The sequence below is a fragment of the Dromiciops gliroides genome, chromosome 4 (genome assembly GCF_019393635.1).
Source record: "Dromiciops gliroides isolate mDroGli1 chromosome 4, mDroGli1.pri, whole genome shotgun sequence".
NCBI lineage: Eukaryota > Metazoa > Chordata > Mammalia > Microbiotheria > Microbiotheriidae > Dromiciops > Dromiciops gliroides.
Window position 1 is genome coordinate 216,631,161 of NC_057864.1, and position 20,971 is coordinate 216,652,131.

Genomic DNA, 20,971 nt, shown 5'->3' on the forward strand with positions numbered 1-20,971 from the left:
GGAAAAGACCAGACAAAGGAGAATCAGAAACAAATGGAGCTCAAAATCCAGTATTTGATAAAGTACCTGGGGAAAAAATTACCTGGGGAAAAACTTGTTATTTGATTAAAAAAAAACACTGCAGGAAAAATTAGAAAGCATTCTGAAATTATGCTTATACCAACACCCTATACTATATTCCACACCTTCGAAATGCACATAATTTTAATATTAAGCAGTTCATATAATTCTCACAGCTATGGGTAGGATGTGTGTTCTTTTTCTTCTCCATATGTTTAAGATTTTATTTTTCCCCAATTACAATTAAAAATAATGTTTCTTAAAACTTTGAGTTCCAAGTTCTCTCCCTCTTTTACTCCTCGCCCCCCTTCATAGAGAGGGCAAGTAATTTGACATAGGTTCTATATGTGCAGTCAGGTAAAACATTTTCATATTAGTCATGTTGTAAAAGAAAACACACAAAACCCCCAAAACAAGACAATTTTTAAAAAAATTATGCATATATAAAAAAGAATTTCAAAATGCATCCGTTCTTTCTTTGGAGATGGATAGTATTTTTCATCATAAGTCCTTTGGAACTGTCTTTGGATTGATGAGAATAATCATCTGCAGCTAATCAACATAGAATAATACAATATTGCTGTTACTATGTACACACTTTGCAACAGTTCATGTTAGGCTCTCCAGGTTTTTCTAAGAATAGTTTTGAACAAACTATTTTCTGTTCAATAAATTCCAAGTGCTCTCTATTATTTAAACTCAAGCATCAAATACAAGTCACTTATTTGTCATTAAAGCTCTTCACAACCTGACCTCTTCCCACAATCCTCTTATACTACACCCTAATCCCAACATTTACCTATTTATTTTTCCTCACATCTAAAACAAAGACATTCCTAGAAATTTTGATTTTGAAATTTCCTTCAGGAGCTAATAAGTGGATTCTTTCAATTTTCCTTTGGTCCTCTAGGAATAGATTTAGGCAGTTTTTTGATTTCTTGAAATATGATACGCTATCAGAACTGGCTCAAAGACCTTAACCTCATTAAAGTTGGCTCAAGGAGGAAATAACATACACACTCAATTAGTTGGAGTAATCTACCTAACCCTGCAGGAACATATATGGGGAAGGGGATAAGGAGGGAGAGGTGAAAGAAGGGAGGCCAGATTGGGGGAGGGGGCAGTGAGAAGCAAATCACTTTTGAGGAGGAACAGGGTGAAAGAAGATAGAAAATAGAGTAAATATCATGAGGAAGGGAATAGGATGTAGGGAAACAGTTAATAGTAACTAGAAAAAAATTTGAAGCAGAGGCAAGAGTAATGTAAGATGATGATGAATGGATGAAGATGGGGATTGATGAATGACAATGAGGATGGTATAATAATGATGATGAAAATTGATTGATGATGATTATGATAAAATGTATGGTACTTACTTTGCTGGGCTATTGTGAAGTAAATAGTTTGTCACGTATAAGGTACCATATAAATGTTATCTATTACTGTTGTTGCAAGAATTGACCTCATGGGCTTAATGTAAGGAAATCATTCTTTAAAGTACTATAAATGTAGTTTACTATAAAAAAAAGAAAATGATGAGTAGGATACTAACAGAAAAACCCAGAAGAACCTACATGAGCTGATGCAATGTGAAATGTACTGTATACAAAATAACAATAATACTGTAAGATGATCTGCTGTGAATGATGTGCTTATTTTCAGCAATGCAATGATCCAAGACTACTCTGAAGGTCCTATGAAAAATGTGGTCCATCTACAGAGAGAGGTCACACAGCTAGTAAGTGTTAAGTGTTTGAGGCTGGATTCTAACTCAGGTCCTCCTGACTCCAGGGCCGGTGCTGATCCACTGCTCCACCTAGCTGCCCCTAACACATTATTTTTATTAAATATCTACTAAAATGGGCAGGTAATTAGCATGGAGAGATAAAGTACAGGACCTGGAATCAGGAACACCTAAGGTCAAATCTGGCCTCAGACATTTAGTAGCTGTGTGACCCTGTGCCAGTCACTTAACCTTTGCCTCAGTTTACTCATCTGCCAAATGAGTTGGAGAAGGAAATGACAAACCCAAATAGTGTCACAAAGAGTTAGACATGACCTATTAACTAAAATCAAAGATGTATAAATAAGTCTGCGTGCTAGAGATGCAAAGGAAAAAAAATTAAGAGTCTGCTTGAAAAGAGTTTATATTCTAAAGCAGTCTAAAGCTAGTGTGTAAAGTGTCTGAGCCCAGATTTGAACTCAGGTCCTCCTGAATCCAGAGCTGGTGCTCTATCCACTGCGCCACCTAGCTTCCCCCAGATTAGCTTTTTTTTTTAAATTCTTTTTTTTTTTTTAAGTGAGGCAATTGGGGTTAAGTGACTTGCCCAGGGTCACACAGCTAGTAAGTGTTAAGTGTCTGAGGCCAGATTTGAACTCAGGTACTCCTGACGCCAGGGCCCGTGCTCTATCCACTGTGCAATCTAGCTGCCCCCCTCCATTAGCTTTTAATCTATGCTTACATGACCCTTTATTAAATGTAACTTTTGTTGCATTGGGTTCCAAAAAGGGTGCATTTAATATTTTTGCTTTTCTGCATTAACTGATGTTTTTATACCCTAACACATGGTCCATTTGTGTGGAGGTGGCATGTACAGCTGAGGAAAAAGGTATGTTCCTTTCTCTTCCCATTCAGTTTTCTCCACAAGTCCAATATATCTAACTTTTCTATGATTCTATTCATCTCCATGGTGTTTTTCTTATATATTTTATGGTTACCCTTATCTAGCTCTGAGAGGGAAAAGTTGAGGTCCACAACTAGCAGAGTTTTACTATTTCCTTCTGTAATTATTTGACTTTTCCTTTAAGAATTTGGATATGGGGGGCAGCTAGATGGCACAGTGGATAGAGCACCGGCCCTGGAGTCAGGAGTACCTGAGTTCAAATCCGGCCTCAGACACTTAACACTCACTAGCTGTGTGACGCTGGGCAAGTCACTAAACCCCAATTGCCTCACTAAAAATAACAAAAACAAAAACAAAAAAAATTTTGGATATGGAGAGAGGTAGGTGGTACAGTGGATAGAGCACCAGCCCGGCATTCAGGAGGATGTGAGTTCAAATCTGGCCTCAGACACTTGACACTTAATAGCTGTGTGACCCTGGGCAAGTTACTTAACCCTCATTGCCCTGCTCCCCCACCACCCCCCAAATTGGATGTGATACCATTTGGTGTATATATGTTTAATATTGACATTACTTCATTTTTATGTTTTCTTTTAGAACAATGTAATTTCTCTGCTTATTCCTTTTTTTTTTTTTTTTTTTTTTTTTAGTGAGGCAATTGGGGTTAAGTGACTTGCCCAGGGTCACACAGCTAGTAAGTGTTAAGTGTCTGAGGCCGGATTTGAACTCAGGTACTCCTGACTCCAGTTCCGGTGCTCTATCCACTGTGCCACCTAGCTGCCCCTGCTTATTCCTTTAAACTAGGTCTATTTTTGCTTTTTCTGAGATAATTGCTACCTCTTTTTTTTTTTAACTTTAGCTGAAGCATAATAGATTCTGCTCCAGCCCCTTATTTTAACATTGTGTGTCACTCTGTTCAAGTGTGTTTCTTGTGAACAATATGTTGTTAGAAACTACTTTTTAATCCATTGTGCTATGTACTTCCATTTTACAGGTAGGTGAGTTCTTCCCATTCATATTCATGGTTATGATTGTTAACTGTGCATTTCTCTCCATTCAATTTTCTTGTTTATTCTCCCCCACCCCATCTCTCCGTTTTCCTTCTAATCATTACCTTCTTTTAACTGTCCTTCCTTTTATCACCCCCCCACACACACACACACCCCTTTCTCTTATCCCCTTCCCTGTTGGGTAAGACAGATTTATTACCTGTTGACTGGGGGAGGGGAGGGGAAGCAGACTAATTTAGATGTGAGATTCAAGCACAACCACCCTGCCATCCCTACAATTTTTCGCTCCACTGGAAAAGTTCTTCCATATGTTCCTTTTTAAGGTGAGATGAGTTTTCCCTATTCTTTCTCTCTGTTCCCCATCTCCAAGGCCTTCCCTCAAGTATCATTTTTTTCACATTATGCCAATATAATCAACTCACTTCACCAGCCTCTTTCTATATAGAATTAATTTTGTCTTGATAATGATAAAGTTCTTAGGAGTTATATTTATCATCTTCCCATAGAGAAAGGGAAACAGTTTAACCTTGAATTCCTTATGATTTCTCATTTATGATTTACCTTTTAATGCTTCTCTTGAGTCTTGTATTTGAAAGTCTTATTTTCTATTCATTTTTGGTCTCTTCATCAGGAAGGCTTAAAACTCCTCTATTTTATTAAATATCAATTTTTCCCCAGTTGAAGCATTATACTGTTTTTCTGGGTAGGTTGTACTTGGTTATAAAGTCAGCTTTTTTGCCTTTAGAATATATTCTGGGCCTTCCACTGCTTTAATGTGGTAGCTGTTAAATCTTGTGTGACCTAAGGGTCACACTGTGGCTCCACAGTATTTGAATGGTTTCTTTCTTGCAGGTTTAAAATATTTGCTCTTTGAGCTGGGAGTTCTGGAGTTTGGCAATAAAATTCCTGGCAGTTTTCATTTTAGGATCTTTTTCAGGTGGCAATCAGTGGGTTCTTTCCATTTCTGTTCTATCATGACAGTTTTCCTTGATAATTTCTTAAAGTATGATGTCTAGGCTCTCTCTGATCATGATTTTCAGGTAATCCAACAATTCATAAATTATCTCACCTTGACGTATTTTCCAATTCAGTTGTTTTTCTGATAAGATATTTCATATTTTCTTCTTTTTTTTTCATTCTTTTGGCTTTCTTTTATTGTTTCTTAGTTTCAGATGAAGTCATTAGCTTTCATTTGCCCAATTCTAATTTTTAAGGAATTATATTCTTCAGTAAACTTTTGTACCTCTTTTTCCAATTGGCCAATTCTGCTTTTTACAGAATTTCATCAGTAAATGTTCTCTCTCTTTTCCAACAGGCCAATTCTGGTTTTTAAGGCATTATTTTCTTCAGTATTTTTTGTGCCTCTTTTACCAAGCTGTTAATTTTTCTTTTCATTATTTTCTTAATTTCCTTAAATTTCTTTATCTAATGTTTCCTCTGCTACTCTTATTTGATTTTGAAAATTTTTTTTTAGTTCTCCTAGATCTTCTTGTTGGGTTTGTGTCCAATTCATATTTTTCTTAGTTATTTTGACTGCATTGTATTTTCCTGAGTTTGTGTCTTGATCTTCCCTATCACCAAAGTAGCTTTTTATGGTCAGGTTCTTTTTTATTGGTTTTTTTCCCCATAATTTTTTTTTAATTATTCACGAATTTGCATGTCATCCTTGTACAGGGGCCATGCTAATCTTCTCTGTATCGTTCCAATTTTAGTATATGTGTTGCCAAAGCGAGCACCCCATATTTTTTTATTTGGAATTTATGCTGATGTTGGGCTCTGTTCCCAGCATGAAGGGAAAGGAATCTGTCTCAAGCTTCAGAGTTTTTCATACTGCCATTTTCAGAACAAGTTCTGGGGAGTTGGAAGTTTTCGGTGTATCAAAAGGTCCAAATTAAGAATTTTACTTAAAACTTAAAATATTAGAGGAGCTCTTTTTGTGGTGGCAAAGAATTAGAAATTCAAGGGATGCTCATCAATTGGGGGATGGCTGCACAACTTGTGGTACATTATTATGATGAAATACTATTGTGCTACAAGAAATGATAAGCATGAGAGCATCAGAATAAATCTGGAAAGACTTATACTAACTGATACAAAGTGAAGTTAGCAGAACCAGGAGGACTTTTTTCAGTGACAGCAATATTGTAAGAATGATCAACAGTAAATGACTTAGCTATTCTCAGCAAGACAATTCTTGGACAATATCCAAGACAATTCTTAAGGACTTTATGATGAAAAATGGTATCCACCTCCAAAGAAAAGACAAACTCTAAATGCAAACCAAAGCACACTTTTTTTTTTTTTTTTGCGGGGCAATGGGGGTTAAATGACTTGCCCAGGGTCACACAGCTAGTAAGTGTCAAGGGTCTGAGGCCGGATTTGAACTCAGGTACTCCTGAATCCAGGGCCGGTGCTTTATCCACTGCGCCACCTAGCCACCCCCAAAAGCACACTTTTTAACCTTTCTTTATTTTCTATTTTCTTTCACAACATGGCTAACATGGAAATATGTTTTGCATGACTGTACATGTATATTCTATATCAAATTTCTTGCTTTCTTGGGGAAGGGAAAGAAGGATGGGAAAATTCAGAACTTGAAATTTTAAAAGAGCATGTTAAAAATTGAGTTTATATGTAATTGGGGGAAAAATAAAATATTCTTGAAGTAAAAGAATAAAATATTTTTAAAAAAATTTTTAAATCCGACCAAAAGCACTAATTATGAGTCCCTTCTGACACCGTCCCTCAATTCCAATTGATATATTATCTATGATATTAATAAATATGGGGAGAACTGTTGAAAACAAAAGATGTTAATTCCAATAAAACATGTTAAATATCTGAAATTAGTATCTAAAAAAAAAAAAGAAAAAAGAAAGTCAAATAGCATTCCCCAAAGAAAATGCAAATACTTAGGTGACTCATTCAAGAATGATCTGTATAAGGCTGCTAGGTGGCACAGTGGATAAAGCAGTGGCCCTGAATTCAGGAGGACCTGAGTTCAAGACCGGGCTTCAGACACTTCACACAACTAGCTGTGTGACCCTGGGCAAGTCACTTAATCCTCATTGCCCCGCCCCCCCCAAAAGATGATGATCTGTACAAGCAAATTTCCTTACCTAGCACCATAATATCATAGATTTAGAGCTGGAAAGGACCTTAGAAGTCATCAAATACAAACTTCATTTTATATAAGAAAAAACAGAATCCAGCTAGAGGTTACATTACCCATTGTGAGAAAATGGGCAGTTGTCTCCTCTCAATGTGGATATAACAATCAATCATACTCCTCCTGACCAATTTTTAAGACAAAGGTCTCAGACTATCCCCTCCTCCCCCTCTGGCTAACAAAATCACATAGTTCAAGGAGCCCTGGTCTCATTAAGGTCAGCTCCTGAGTTCTGTCCCTATAAAGAAGAATAAGATCTACTCCTGAGTTATGCTCATATAAGGAAGAGGGATGGGAATACTGCATTCCAATTAGCTAGTTTTTGTGGGTAGATTTTAACCCTTGAGTAATCGGACCAATGATGAAAAAGAGGAGGGTCCATTTGCGTTAGGGGCTATTGTTTAAAACAGGGCCTGCGAACCCCCTTTCTTTGCACCCACTAGCTGCACCCTAGGGTGCCTCCTTCTCCCAAGAAGGAAATAAAAGAACCTTTGTCACATCACTTCAGAGTTCCTGAGAATTCTTGAGAAGGGGATGGTTTCCCCTCACACCCACCCAAAGTCAAAACAAAAAGTTACCTACCAGAGACAAAGCACTAATATGAACTCAAGTCCCCCAAATTGGATCCACTATACATTCATTGTCTTCTAAAATATTGCCTAACTAAACCTTTTGGGGAGCTCTTATTGTCCCATTCTTAGAGTATTTGTGGACTAAAAAAGAATATTATCAAATTACTTGCAGAAAAACAAAGAAACCAAAGCACAGGGCTGGGTGGGATAGCGTCAGAATAACAAAATGTTAACTTAAAAAAAAAAATCACCTGACTCAGAAATGGAATGATGCAATGGAAAGAGCAATCAGAAGACCCTGATTCAAAAATGGTCTCTTCTACTCGATTCTTGTGAGACCATGAGTGTCATACATTGTATATATATTCTCAAATGGACTGATTAATTTTGCTTATTTCCCCCCCCTTCTTTTTCTGTAATTAAAAAATATTATATGAGATGGCTCTATGGCAAGAAGAGGTAAAAAATTTTAGGAGAAATTTGGGTGATATAAAAAAAGATTTTAATAAATATGTTTTTTTAAAACAAAAGCCGGTCTACTGATGTGTGAACATGCTACAAGGCAATTTCCTTAGGAGAAAAAATTTGTAAAGAGACGAAGAGATTTTCATCTCATAACTAGTAAGTGCAAGTCTGACTTTCAAGGAAATACCAAGTACCTGAAACTTTATGGAAACATTCCCAGATAATCTACTAGAGCTGGATACAAACTGAAAGTTTCTAAAAGAAAGTACTCTTTTATTTTAACATTAAACAGGACAAGCAGTCTTAAGGTAAAGAATTTTATCACAAACCACATATGAGACACTGGCCAAAGCTTTTGCAAAACAAGCACAAAGAAGACTGACTTGTTTTGCAAGAGTGGCTACGCGTATTTGTCTTTCAAGTTTTCAATCTAACTTCATGAAACAAGGCATTTTTCTTCAAGGAAGAGATATAGAGACATGGTAGCATTCTGCTAGGACTTGGGTCAAAGGCTAGAAGTAATTTTCTGTATTTAAAGATTTAAGGAGATTGGGGGCAGCTAGGTGGCACAGTGGATAAAGCATTGACCCTGGATGCAGGAGGACCTGAGTTCAAAATCCAGCCTCAGATGCTTGATACTTACTAGCTGTGTGACCCTAGGCAAATCACTTAACCCTAATTACCTCACCCAAAAAAGAAAAAAGAAAAAGATTTAAGGAGATTATCTGTTAAGAGTCACAAAGAAGTGAAAATTTAATGGAGGCTGAGAAGAGTGTTTACAAGTGGGGTGTGTGTGTCTGTGTGTGTGTTAAATTCCTTTCAGACAGCATCTTTCTATTCATTTTAGCCTATATTTCCACAACTTCCTTCAGATTCCTGTCAATTCCAAAACAAAAATGAGCACAAAGTTTCTACTACAGTATATGGACATGAAGTAAACCCTCAGTAAATGTGTTTTTTAGCAGATGCTAATCTAAAATGATAAGTCAAGAGGTTGTCATTTGTACTGGACAAATTAATGGATTCCTGAAGTACTGAAGAATCAGATCATTAATCCAGGTAAGCCTAGAAATTACAAGGTGGAAATGAAGCTGTCTACTCCATATTGGTGAAGATATGTCTATTTGGAAAAAAGAAGTACTTACATCTAACCTATCAAAGAAAGTAAATATCATTTGCTTAAGTTAGTAAACACTATAACAAAACTGTTTTCTCACTGAACACAGTCTATACAAAATTTATTAGGAATAAGGATTGTGTTTGGATGTGTAGTTTTTAGAACCATTATATAATGTTGTGAAATGCTTTGTATATTTTTTCTGAACCTCATGACACCATGAAGTAGATACTAGAGGCATTATTATCCATGAGGATAATGAGGCTCAAGGAGGTTAAGTGAGTTGTTCATTGTCACACAGTTAGTGGTAGAAATGGAATTTAGAAATGAAAAGGGCCTTTGAGATAATCTAGAACACATATAGTACATATTTTTACAGATATGGAGACTTTAGGTCCAGAAAGGTTAAGTGAATTCTGTGGGCTTTTTTCTACTCAAATGTTATTTATATGTGTATTTTCACCTCAAACATTATCACTTTTACAATCATGTAACAGTTGCCCTAAAATGGACCATTTTCCTGGTATTAATATTATAGGGTCAGCTTCCTGCTTTTCTACCTTCTAGTGACAGATTTTTAAAAAAAAGAAAGAAAATCACCCCACACCAAAAGCAAACAAAACCAAAGCCCATAACATTCTTTTAAATTTAAATGGCACAATCAAGTCCTTAAAATGTAAAAAGGAGACAAGAAGCCAATGTTAGGATCTACATATCTGCTGCAACAGCCTAACCAACCCCTAGAGGAGTTGCTAGTAATAAGGCCCAGATCTAAATACTGCAATGGCTATGACAGACACTCAAATGGAAACTACTGCTTTTGTATCTGATACATAACTATTGCCTTATCAAACTCCTTAGTCTAGGAAAAAGCAAGATGTTAAGATCATTCCCCAGAACCAGAGGAAAACAGCAACAAACCCTAATTCCTAGAAGCAATATGCACAAAATTTAGCAATACCTCCATTAATTAGAAACTTGTGCTGTTCCTCAGTCTTCTCTTTCCTCCTTTTTTCTCACATCCTCACAGTCTGAGATCTGGTCATTGTGAATCATTTTGTTTTGTTTGTTTTTTAAAGGCCAGTTTGTTTTTCACAAATGAAAAGGGTGTCCTTAAAATGAAACAGTTGTGGCAGAGCATTACAATAGGCCTACATTGCCAACTAATCTATTTCCCAAATGAAAGGTAGCATATACCTCATATAAGAGGTTTATATGGCCGCACATGACCTTTTGGTTATGTGTTATTCAAGAAGCAAATTGCTTTGAACACGGAAAAAAATGTTATGCATATCCAGCTCCAGTTTATTAGTAAATTCTGTAAAATTCTATTCTAACATGTTTAGTTCATGAAAAAGTTGGTTTATCCCACATAGTCATTTAATATTAGTTTATTTCATGCTTACTGTAAATGTTCTAGGCCTTTTACATGCAATTTCTCAGTTGCATAGACTTAGAATTCTAGTTCTGCCTTACTATTTCTTTCCCTTCCTCTCAATTTTTTTTCTTCCTTTTCATTATTCAAGGCCCCTTGAAAGGAAAACAGCACATCCTGTTCTAGCAATCTGTTCAGCCTACTTCACAATATCTGGTTTGCAGATGACACTAAAATTTACAACTATTTTCCTGCAAGATTTGCCAAGGGCCATGATATCTCAAATGATGCTTTGATTTGGTTGAGATTAAGCCAAGTGAATTGCTTTACTATGCACCAAACTTCAGGCATTCAGGAAAATGAGAACTGATAGTCAATTTGACTAAACTTAAATATTACTTGAAGTCTACAAAGTTTTATAAAGATTGAAATTAACATGATGAAAATAACAAAAATTAAATTATTTCAGATTAGTCTGAATTTGCACTAGAACTGCATTTATTTTCTTTACTTCAACAAATTATTTTCTTCCCACACAAATAATCTTTACTGCCTTTTGTGGCAGTTCTCTGAAACTAGAAATATGACAGGGGCAGCTAGGTGGCGCAGTGGATAAAGCACCAGCCCTGGATTCAGGAGTACCTGAATTCAAATCGAGCCTCAGACACTTAACACTTACTAGCTGTGTGACCCTGGGCAAGTCACTTAACCCCAACTGCCTCACTTAAAAAAAAAAAAAGACAGACATCTTAGGACAAAAAGAGCACAAGTGGAATCGGGCAGAATTAGTAGAATACAGTACCATTCTGCCACTAAATCTCATCATATTGCTAAATTCTATTGTCATTTTTTTAAAGAGAAATGGTCTGGACCTCAACACAGGTTATAATAAAATTTGTCTCTGTAAAGCAATGAAACCAATAACTGCTTAAGGAGACTGGTTTTGTCCTGCGACACAACAGTATTAGGAACAATAAGTAAACAAAAGCCACCCCTTATGGTAAATTTTCACCACGCAATTTCTGGGAAATTAAAGGCGCAATTGACAAAACTACTCTCATCTTACACAAAACCTGTTAAATGTGTCGAGGAAGTTGATGTGATTTTAACATTCCAAGGAAAGCCTTTAAGGCATTCATTTCACTTATCCAATTAAAATATTCTTTTATAGTTAAACAATAAGCACAGGGTGATTTTGTATTCTCAGCATCTTTCAATCACTTAGGCAAACCCCCCAAAATGTGATTTGTCATACAAATATCACTAACAAGGTAATTCCCAAGATATATAAACAACAAAAACATAAAAACAAAAACCATGCCAATAGGAGTGATCATAGAATACAAATTATGTTCAAAAAGAAGAATTAAACACTATTAACAACCATATGAACAAATGCTTCAACTTACTAATAATAAGGGGAAAGCAAATCAAAATAATGCTAAACATCCAGCAAATTAGCAAAAATGACAAAAGATGGGAAGTCACTTGTTCAAGGGGGTGGGAAGAAAACAGCCACTAATGTGTTGATGGTGGACCTATAAATTAGTATAACCATTCTGGCATCAGTTTGGAATTATGCATCTTAAGTGTCTAAAGTGCCACATTTCACCCCTAGGCATATGCCCCAAAGAGGTTACTGACAAAAACAAAGTTTCCATATTTACTAAATCACTTCTAGTATCACTTTTTCTGATATGAAAATACTGGAATTCTACTTTAAGAGATAGTTCTCAGGAACAGAAAAATACAGGGAGAAAGCTAGGAAATGTAAAAACAAAACAAAATTTTACCACCACCACCCCCAAAAAGTGCCTCAAAGTAATATGGTAAGCCTCTACTTTTCAGAGCATTGGCAGAAACTGTTTTCTTACCAGGAGGAGAGGGAGGAGGGGGAAAAAGAGGAGGAGGGGAAGGAGGAGTAACATCTGTAATTTTAGAAGCCTTTTTTAGCCTGGTCCAGACCTACAATTCTATTGGTTTAAAGCAGGGCTTCTTAAATTTTCTATTCACAACCCCTTTTCGCCTGAAAAATTTTTTATGCAAACCTAGGAATATAGGTATATAAAGTAGGTATATGTAACTGTTTACTCTTGCCAAATTTTTCACAACCCACACATTCAGTTATGTGACCCTATACAATCAATCCACAGCTTAAGAAGCTAGGGGTTAGAGAACTCTCAGTGAGAAAATCTCCTGTACCAACGTAGATGAGCAATGTTCTATCTTAAAGAAGTATCCAGAAGGGGCCAAGTGACTTGATGAGGGTCACAGAACCAGTATGTATTTATTTGATTAGGAAATGAATCCAGGTCTTGTTTTATTCTAAGACTAGCTTTTTATCCATTATGCCATGCTAACTCTCCAATATAACCAAGTAAAGAGAGATGATAATTCACAAAAATAAATCCATGTCATTCATATACAAATAAATAAAAAGGATCAGAGAACCAAGAACAGTGGTCAGCTGTTAAGAGGTCATGTGATATGAGGAGGTTCACATAGCCTATATATATATATATATATCTCAGATATAAGGACTGAACTTGGGTCTTCCTGGTTCTTTGTCCTGACTCCTTCTCCAAGTACAATCACGTAAAAAAAAAAAAAAACCACAATAATAAGCAACACCAAACCATGATATTTATACATAAATAAATGTCCAAAATGGTCATAGAGACAAAGAAGGTAGTGGAGTCATGTTAAACTAAATTTAATATATATATCTTTTAGATTAGATAATATAAAATTTAGACAGACATTAAAAACTAAAGAACTAATATTCCCCTATTTACCCTTAAGGACAAATGATTTCATATGTACGGGCATGTTCTACATCAAAGTCTAGAGTATTTAGCTCAACACCTCTCAGTCCTAGCTGATGGTTACAAGAGTAAATGGAATATGGCTGGATCAAAGGTTGTAAACAATTTTAGAATCTTTGGAGGCATAGTTAGTTTCAAATTACTTTCCAGGGGTGGCTAGGCTAGGTGGCACAGTGGATAGAGCACCAGCCCTGGATTCAGGAGGACCTGAGTTCAAATCCAGCCTCAGACACTTTACACACTTACTAGCTGTGTGACCCTGGGCAAGTCACTTAATCCCAATTGCCTCACGAAAAAAAATTACTTTCCAGATTATCTGTAGCAACTGATAGCTAAGCCAATAGTATATGAATGTGCTTATTTTTCCATAGCCTCTCCAAAATTTGTCATTTTCCTTTTTTGTCAACATTCTTCATCTGAGATGTGTGAGACAGAAGCTTAGAGCTGCTTTAGCTTATATTTTGCTAATTATTAGTGATGTGGAAATTTTTTTCATATGGCTGGTCATAGGTAGCTTGAATTTCTTGCCTTGAGAACTGCCTGCCCAAATCCTTTGACAACTGGGGATGGCTCAGTTTTATAAATTTGAATCAATTCTTTATATAACTCAGAAATTGGGTCTTTGCCAGTGAAACTTGCTACAAAGATCCCCCCCCCCAATTAACTGTTTCCTTCCTAGCCTTTGCCATAATGGGTTTATGCATTTTTGTTTTTGTTTTTTATTTTTCTGTAAGAAAAAATATTTACTTTATCTTCCATCATCCCTAATCATCCCTACTTCATTTTATTTGATCATAAACTCACCCCTATTCATAGAATGGAATGGTCATTTCTTCCTTGTTTCTCTAATTTGCTTATCATGATGACAAATGCTACCAACTTCCTTGTACAGACAGGAGATGGACTAAATATATAGAATGAGACATACATTTTTATGTGACCAATATGGAAATTTGTTTTAGTTGACTATGTATATTTGTTACAAGGGGTTTGTTTTTATTTTTCCTCTAGAGGTGATCAGAGGCAGGAAAATAAAAAAATAAATACAAAAAAGGGTTGAAAATTGAAAAAGACTGTTTAAAAAAAAAAAAGTCAAAGGAGCCCAAAAATGCATTACCTAGTGCCACCCGTCTGGTTAAACTACTCCAAACTTATTTTACCTGGTCTTTGAAAGGCAGTTAGTTATTCATTAGGTCTATACTTGATGTCTTTCCAGGCTAATTAGGACATACCATAGCTTCAGTCTGGCATAGTCTTTGAGAACTCATGGTCACTTCTATAACACAATGAGATCAGAGACTTTTCTAACTCTGATTATCAAAAAAAATTTTTTTTTCCTCTGGGACACCATCATATCCTTTTTTATTAAACAGTATAGAATTTGGGGGGTGGGGCAGGGCAATGGGGGTTAAGTGACTTGCCCAGGGTCACACAGCTAGTATGTGTCAAGTATCTGAGGCAGGATTTGAACTCAGGTATTCCTGAATCCAGGACTGGTGCTTTATCCACTGCACCACCTAGCTGCCCCTAAACAGTATAGAAATTTAACCTTACTGGTCAACGGAAAAATCAGGAAAAGATCAAGGTGGTGTACTCTGAGCTCATTAAATTTTTATCATCTCTGAAATTCTATAAGATTCACTAATTATACCATTCATTGGCAATTATCATAAATTGCCATGTATTGTTAACTATCTCTATAATAACACAACCGTAATGTAAGCTCTTTGAAAGTTGAGATTTCAACTTATAATTCTAGCTATATGTTTAGGAAGCAATACAAATTTGTTGACTATCAAACTGGAAAGATAGGGAACCCAAACAGGGAAACACAGACTTCCATTTAATTCAAATAAAGAATAAAAAACAAAACAAAACAAACAAACGAAACCCAAGAGTGACAAACTAATTTAAGAGATATAGCATAAAAAAGATTTTATTTTTTAAAGCTCTCCTTTTGTCTAGATATGTGATGTTTAGCATGGCCGTTGATTCTCCTGGGTCTCATTTTTTCTCATTTTGAAATAATAAATAAATAAGCTGTACCAAAGTTCTCATCTGAACCAGAATTTCCTTCTATCATAAATGACTTAAGAAATGTGTTACATCTGAACAAAATTTTAGATTTAACAACATGGGAAAATTATTACTACCTCATACAGAAAAATATCAATAGAAAAAGTACCTTCTCTCTGTGAAATTAAACACAAGAGAAATTAAAATACAGTGAATGAAAAATGAAAGCCAGTGTCCTCCCATGCTTTATAATCGTCAGTTAATCAATTGACAAACATTTATGAAAGCATTTGCCTAATTAAGACAGGACCTGTGTTAACTTGGTAGATATAAAAAGAAAGGTAAAAATACTCCTTGAAGAATTTTGATGGGAAATCAACATGTAAATAACTAGTTAGATTAAACAATAAATATAGAGACTATGCGAAAGATAAGTTGAAAGGGGAAGGCAGCTAGGAGGGTTGTTTGTCCTTCATTCCCAAAGAGCACCATGACATCAGAGTGATGTCATGACTTGCAGTGAATTGATTTAAGCGAGGGAGGGCTGTGCAAAGTCACCAACCTCACTCTCTACTCCAGAGCCATCTGGGTCCAGTGACAAGATATGTATCAGGATGACTGGAGATGGCCCTGGATGTTTAAGGCAACTGGGGTTAAGTAAGTTGTCCAGGGTCACAAAGCTAGTAAGCATCTGAGGTGAGATTTGAATTCAGGTACTCCCAACTTCAGGGTAAGTGTCCTTTCCACTGAGCCACCTAGCTAGGAGAGTAGGAAGAAATGAGACATAGGAAAAGAATTCCTGCTCTAGGTGGAACAAAAGCTGAGTCTTGAAGGAAGCCAGCAAAACCAACATTTGAGAGTAAGGCAAGAGAGACTTCTAGGTAGGAGGGGACGGCTAGTGCAAAGGCATAGACGCAACAGGGAGAGTGAGAGGCCTGACTGGTAGGACAATGTAGCAGGATCCTAGACTGCAAGGGAGGGAGTCAAATAAGCATGCACTATAACCACATTTTACTTTAGTTCCTACTTTGGTAATCCTGGATGCATCTAGTTATTAATTTGGTAATTTCTCATCAGAGTTCATAGACAGGAACAAAGACTGGAAAGGTATGAATGGGACAGGTTATATAAAGAACTTTAAATACCAAACAAAAGGTTTCCTTTTTGATTCTAAAGGTAACGGGAGACTGACTGCACAGGGTTCATGGGGAAGGATAAGCTGACTCACTTTGGAAAAATCGCCTTTTCAGCTGAGTGAAAGAAGGAGAGCAGGGAGAGAAAAGACAGGGAAATGAGTTAAAAGTCTACTGCAATAATGGTCTAAGGAAGAAGGGTTGAGAGCATGCATCCAGGTGTGGGCTGTGAGTGGAGAGAAGGCTGCATAAAGGAGAGATATGAGAAGATTTGACAATGGATTGGTGAGTGAGAGTGAGAAGGATGGATAAGATCATAAGTCTAGGTGACCAGAAGGGTGGTGAGGCCCTCAACAATAACAGATAAGTTTGTGAGAGGGCAAGATTTAGGAAAAGATAATGAATTCTGTTTTGGATGTATTACGGTTAAGATGCCTAGAGGCCTAGAATTGGTGATGTATAATGGTAGCCCAGGAGAGACTGCCTGTGCTCTGGGAATCATCAGCATAGAGATGATAATAAAACCTATGGGAGATAACGAAATCACCAAAAAAGATAGTATATAACAAAACATAGGGCCTAGGACATAGCCTTGTGGGACAGCCATGGTTGATATAGACAGGACATGGATGTAACATGAAGCAATGGACCAGGAAAAGAGACAAACCAGGAAGAGGTGATTAACAATGATAAATGCTCTAGGGAGGTAAAAAGAATGAGGATTGAGAAGAGATTTGGCAATTGGATCATTGGTAACTTTGGAAAGAACATTTTCAGTTTAAACTAGAGCTCATAAGCAAAGTTTAAAAGGGAGTGAAAGGAGAGGAAATAGAAGCACCAAGAATCTATAGCCTTTGAAAGAAGTTTAGCCCCAATAAGCAGGGCAGATAGATAGATAGATGTGGATGTGTATGTAGATATAGATATATGAATGAAAGATATCAGATTAGAATTGTGGGGTCAAAACTAGACTAAGCAACCCACATGTACAAAAATATTCATAGCTGCTCTTTTTGTGGTGGGAAGGAATTGGAAATTGAGGGGTTGCCCATCAATTGGGGAATGGCTGAACAAGATGAGGTATATGAATGTAATGGAATTCTACTGTGCTTATAAGAAATGATGAGCAGGAGGAGTTCAGAGAAACCTAGAAGGACTTGCATGAACTGATGATAAGTGAGATGAGCTGAACCAAAAGAACATTGTACACAGTATCATTAACATTATGTGTTGATCAACTGTGATAGACTAGATTCTTCTTACCAATATGATGGTACAAGAAAGTTCCAAAGGACTTATGATGGAAAAGGCTCTCCAAATCCAGGGGAAAAAAAAAAACAAAACTGTGGAATATGGATGATTCTTCTCATATAGCATGACTAATGCAGAAATGTGTTTGATATTGTATGTGTGTGTGTGTGTGTGTGTGTGTATAACCTATATCAGATTACCTGCTGTCTAGGGGAGGGGGTGAGGGAGAAAAATGTGAAATTTGAAATCTTATATTAACAAATGTTGAAAACTATCTCTACATGTAACTGGAAAATAATAAAATACTTTTATAATTAAAAAAAATCTAGACTAAGCAAAGCACAGATTGTCATTCTCTGAGAATACACCAGCAATAAATAAAACAAGATAAAATCTCATGTGTAAAATATTAAACTCAGTAATGCAAAAAGCTGATTTTTCACCTTTCTCTCAAATATAAAGCCTGGCTTTATTAACCTAGTAGAAGTAATGTCTACTTTCTATTCAAGGTGTGTTTAACAATTTTACTTATCATCTTTCTAAATCACAACTCTGAAAGTATACATCTTTTGGTAATCATGAGCTGCTACTAACTACTGGCTCAAAAAGTGGTATGAAAAGATTTCACTAAACTTTCAAAATGCTGAGGAAGCTACTTGATCAGGAGTGTAACGATTAGAATGACGCCACCTGCTGGAGACTTACTGTAGGAAAGCTGCAACATGAGGAGAGTACCTCTGAGGGCAGGACCATGTGTCTTTTCTTTGCCATCAATGTTGGCTTATGGGAGGGAGAAGGGGGAGGCTAGCATGCTGGCTTACTCTGTTTCATGTGGATTCTGGTGGAGAGCAGAGCTAGGAATGCTCTCTCCCTTTAATAGATAGATGAATCTAGGCCTTTCTCCCTCTCCACCAAATTCTTATTCTCCTTAATAAATGCTTATAATAAATGCTTAAAAGTCTAACTCTTGTTAAGCTTATAATTTATTGGCAACCACTCATTAGATTTTAGACAGACTAGCTAGAATTTTAGCCCTTACAGGAGTAAATAAATCCATATTTATAGGATCATGATCATCTAGTTCATTTGACATCTTCCATGACATTTGTCTAAAAACTTGTATTGGTCTTCAGCAAAATACACTTGCTTCTTTCTGCCATTATCTAACTGAATAATCTGGACTTCCATTCCTATGCAGATGAAAGCCAGCTGTATCTGTGATTTCCACAATGGTAGTTTCAGAGCTGTCAAAGTCCTGGCTGATGTGTGACCATATAATTGGAAAATGCTAATGTCAATATTGTTGGAATTCCATTTACCTTAACATTTTACAAGGACAAAATAAGAGGGTAAGTGACTTGCTCAGATTTGATTGCAATATATACTTTCCAACTGAGTGCAGTGATATACACTAAGACTGCAAATGTACCATCCATTTTTCTAAGAAATTTTTCTTCAGGTTGTAAGGAGATATAATGGTATAAACAATTATAATTGACCCACACTGCTTACACTGCTCAATGTAAAGTAGTGCCAATCAATTACAATGTATATATTGGATATATACTAGATTTCCCTTTATAAATGTAGCTATATATTGAGAACTTCTGGCCAGGTCATTTGTGCTGAATACAAACTACTCAAAAATACTGTTTACATCAAACGATATTATAAATGATTTTTACAGAAACAGCCCCTTCTTTCTCTTCACCTAGTCTCAGAAAAAAAAAACAAAAAAATAGCACCTCATAGTGTTTCGCATAGTAACAATGATTTCTCAGGGATGGGCTTGGTTCTGTATTTATAAAGGCAAAACTTGTTACACTTAGGATTATTGTTCTATTACGCTTAGAGTGAGTTATGTCTCCATCTTATGAAAATGTCCAAAACAGAGAAGAGTTATGTTTTTGTTTAAAAACACACAAATGTCAAACAATAATCTGAATATTGTTTCTTGCACACATGCATACATGTGCGTTCTCTCTCTCTCTCTCTCTCTCTCTCTCTCTCTCTCTCTCTCTCTCTCTCTCACACACACACACACACACACACACACACAGAGTTTTAATCTCCTCACATAGACCATGCAGAAATACTTAAAATATTACTAACTAATAAACCTGAAGGTGATTTTTGATCTACACTATTTTGATATTTCACTTAGTACTAATATTTTGTATACATATACATTTTCTTTAGCAAAAGCAGTGGCTAAATGCAGTTAAAATGATAAATTTGCCAGGTGATGGCCTCCAAAAAGACTAAAGATTTTCTACTTAAAAACTACACAGGCTAACAACTGTGCGAGTAAAACTATATGTGGTCACTTTATTTCTATCCCAAGTGTAGGAAAAATTAGCTGGGGTTTATTATATATTTTACTTAGAAATTAGAGGCGACTGCACCAGTTTGGGGCATTAAGCATGTGAAGAAAATCACTCCTACAATAATTTTCTGGAACTCAGCGGTGGTAATGTGTCAAAGGCTCATTTATTGTCATTCTTGTGAGAATGGGCCACCCAGTGTGCAGCTGGTGGGTGATCAAAAATGGAGGCTCACAGACCCCTTTTATACCCTAGTCCCTAACGGGAATAGCTCCTCCCCTTTTTCATCATTGGTTGGATCACTCAAAGGTTACAATCTACTGAAAAAACTAGCTAATCAGAAAGCAGTATTTCATCTATTGGTTCACTGGATTTGAGGGTGGTTTGGTGCAGTCCTGCTGAGATCAGAGCCAGAGAACAGATCCAATGGCCAGAACAAAGCTTTCAGGTAGGTGTGGTTTTGAATGAGGTAACTTCCTGACTCTGGGCTGACCTTAAGAAAGGTCAGGCCCAGCTGTCTCAGCAGGGGGCCCCTGGGAGTCCTAAAACTCCTATTAATAATTTTCTCATACAACTAAATGAAGACTATGATTAATTTAGCTCCAACAGAACTGTTCCATTTTCAAAGAAAGATGAGTTCATGACAGCAGTTTAATATTGTTACTTTTCTTTTGAGTTTTCTCAAGGCTAATATCCCTAATTTCTCTGAGTAAATAAAATATCTGTCTACAGATACTGTTTTGCAGATATAGCTGCACTCTGAGATGAATCTTGCCATGGGAAAAGTAAAAATTACTTTGCATCAGGTAAAATCCACTGCAATTGGGTCTGGCTAAAGTACTTATCCAATTCACAAATATGGTGATTTTGCCACTTAAAGCGTACATTTTATCAAATATTAAAAGGAATGTCAAATATACTTAGCAAGTGAATTGTTTAGTTATTTGGAGTTTTCAGGTAGTTTTAAAATTATCATCCCCCACCCTCATGTCTAAAAGTAAGTTTTTTAAGAGACTGATTCTTTTTGTCT

The 20,971-nt window shown here is 36.3% G+C and overlaps 1 protein-coding gene and 1 non-coding gene across 4 annotated transcripts in view; both read right to left on the bottom strand.

The window, feature by feature from the left end:
- Positions 1-20,971, bottom strand: part of RPTOR (regulatory associated protein of MTOR complex 1) — a 505,620-nt gene that overhangs the window by 354,667 nt on the left and 129,982 nt on the right. The gene's annotated exons all lie outside the window — the stretch shown is intronic.
- LOC122726920 lies at positions 5,324-5,430 on the bottom strand. Its single transcript, XR_006352911.1, has one exon. It is a non-coding gene; the product is annotated as a U6 spliceosomal RNA (small nuclear RNA).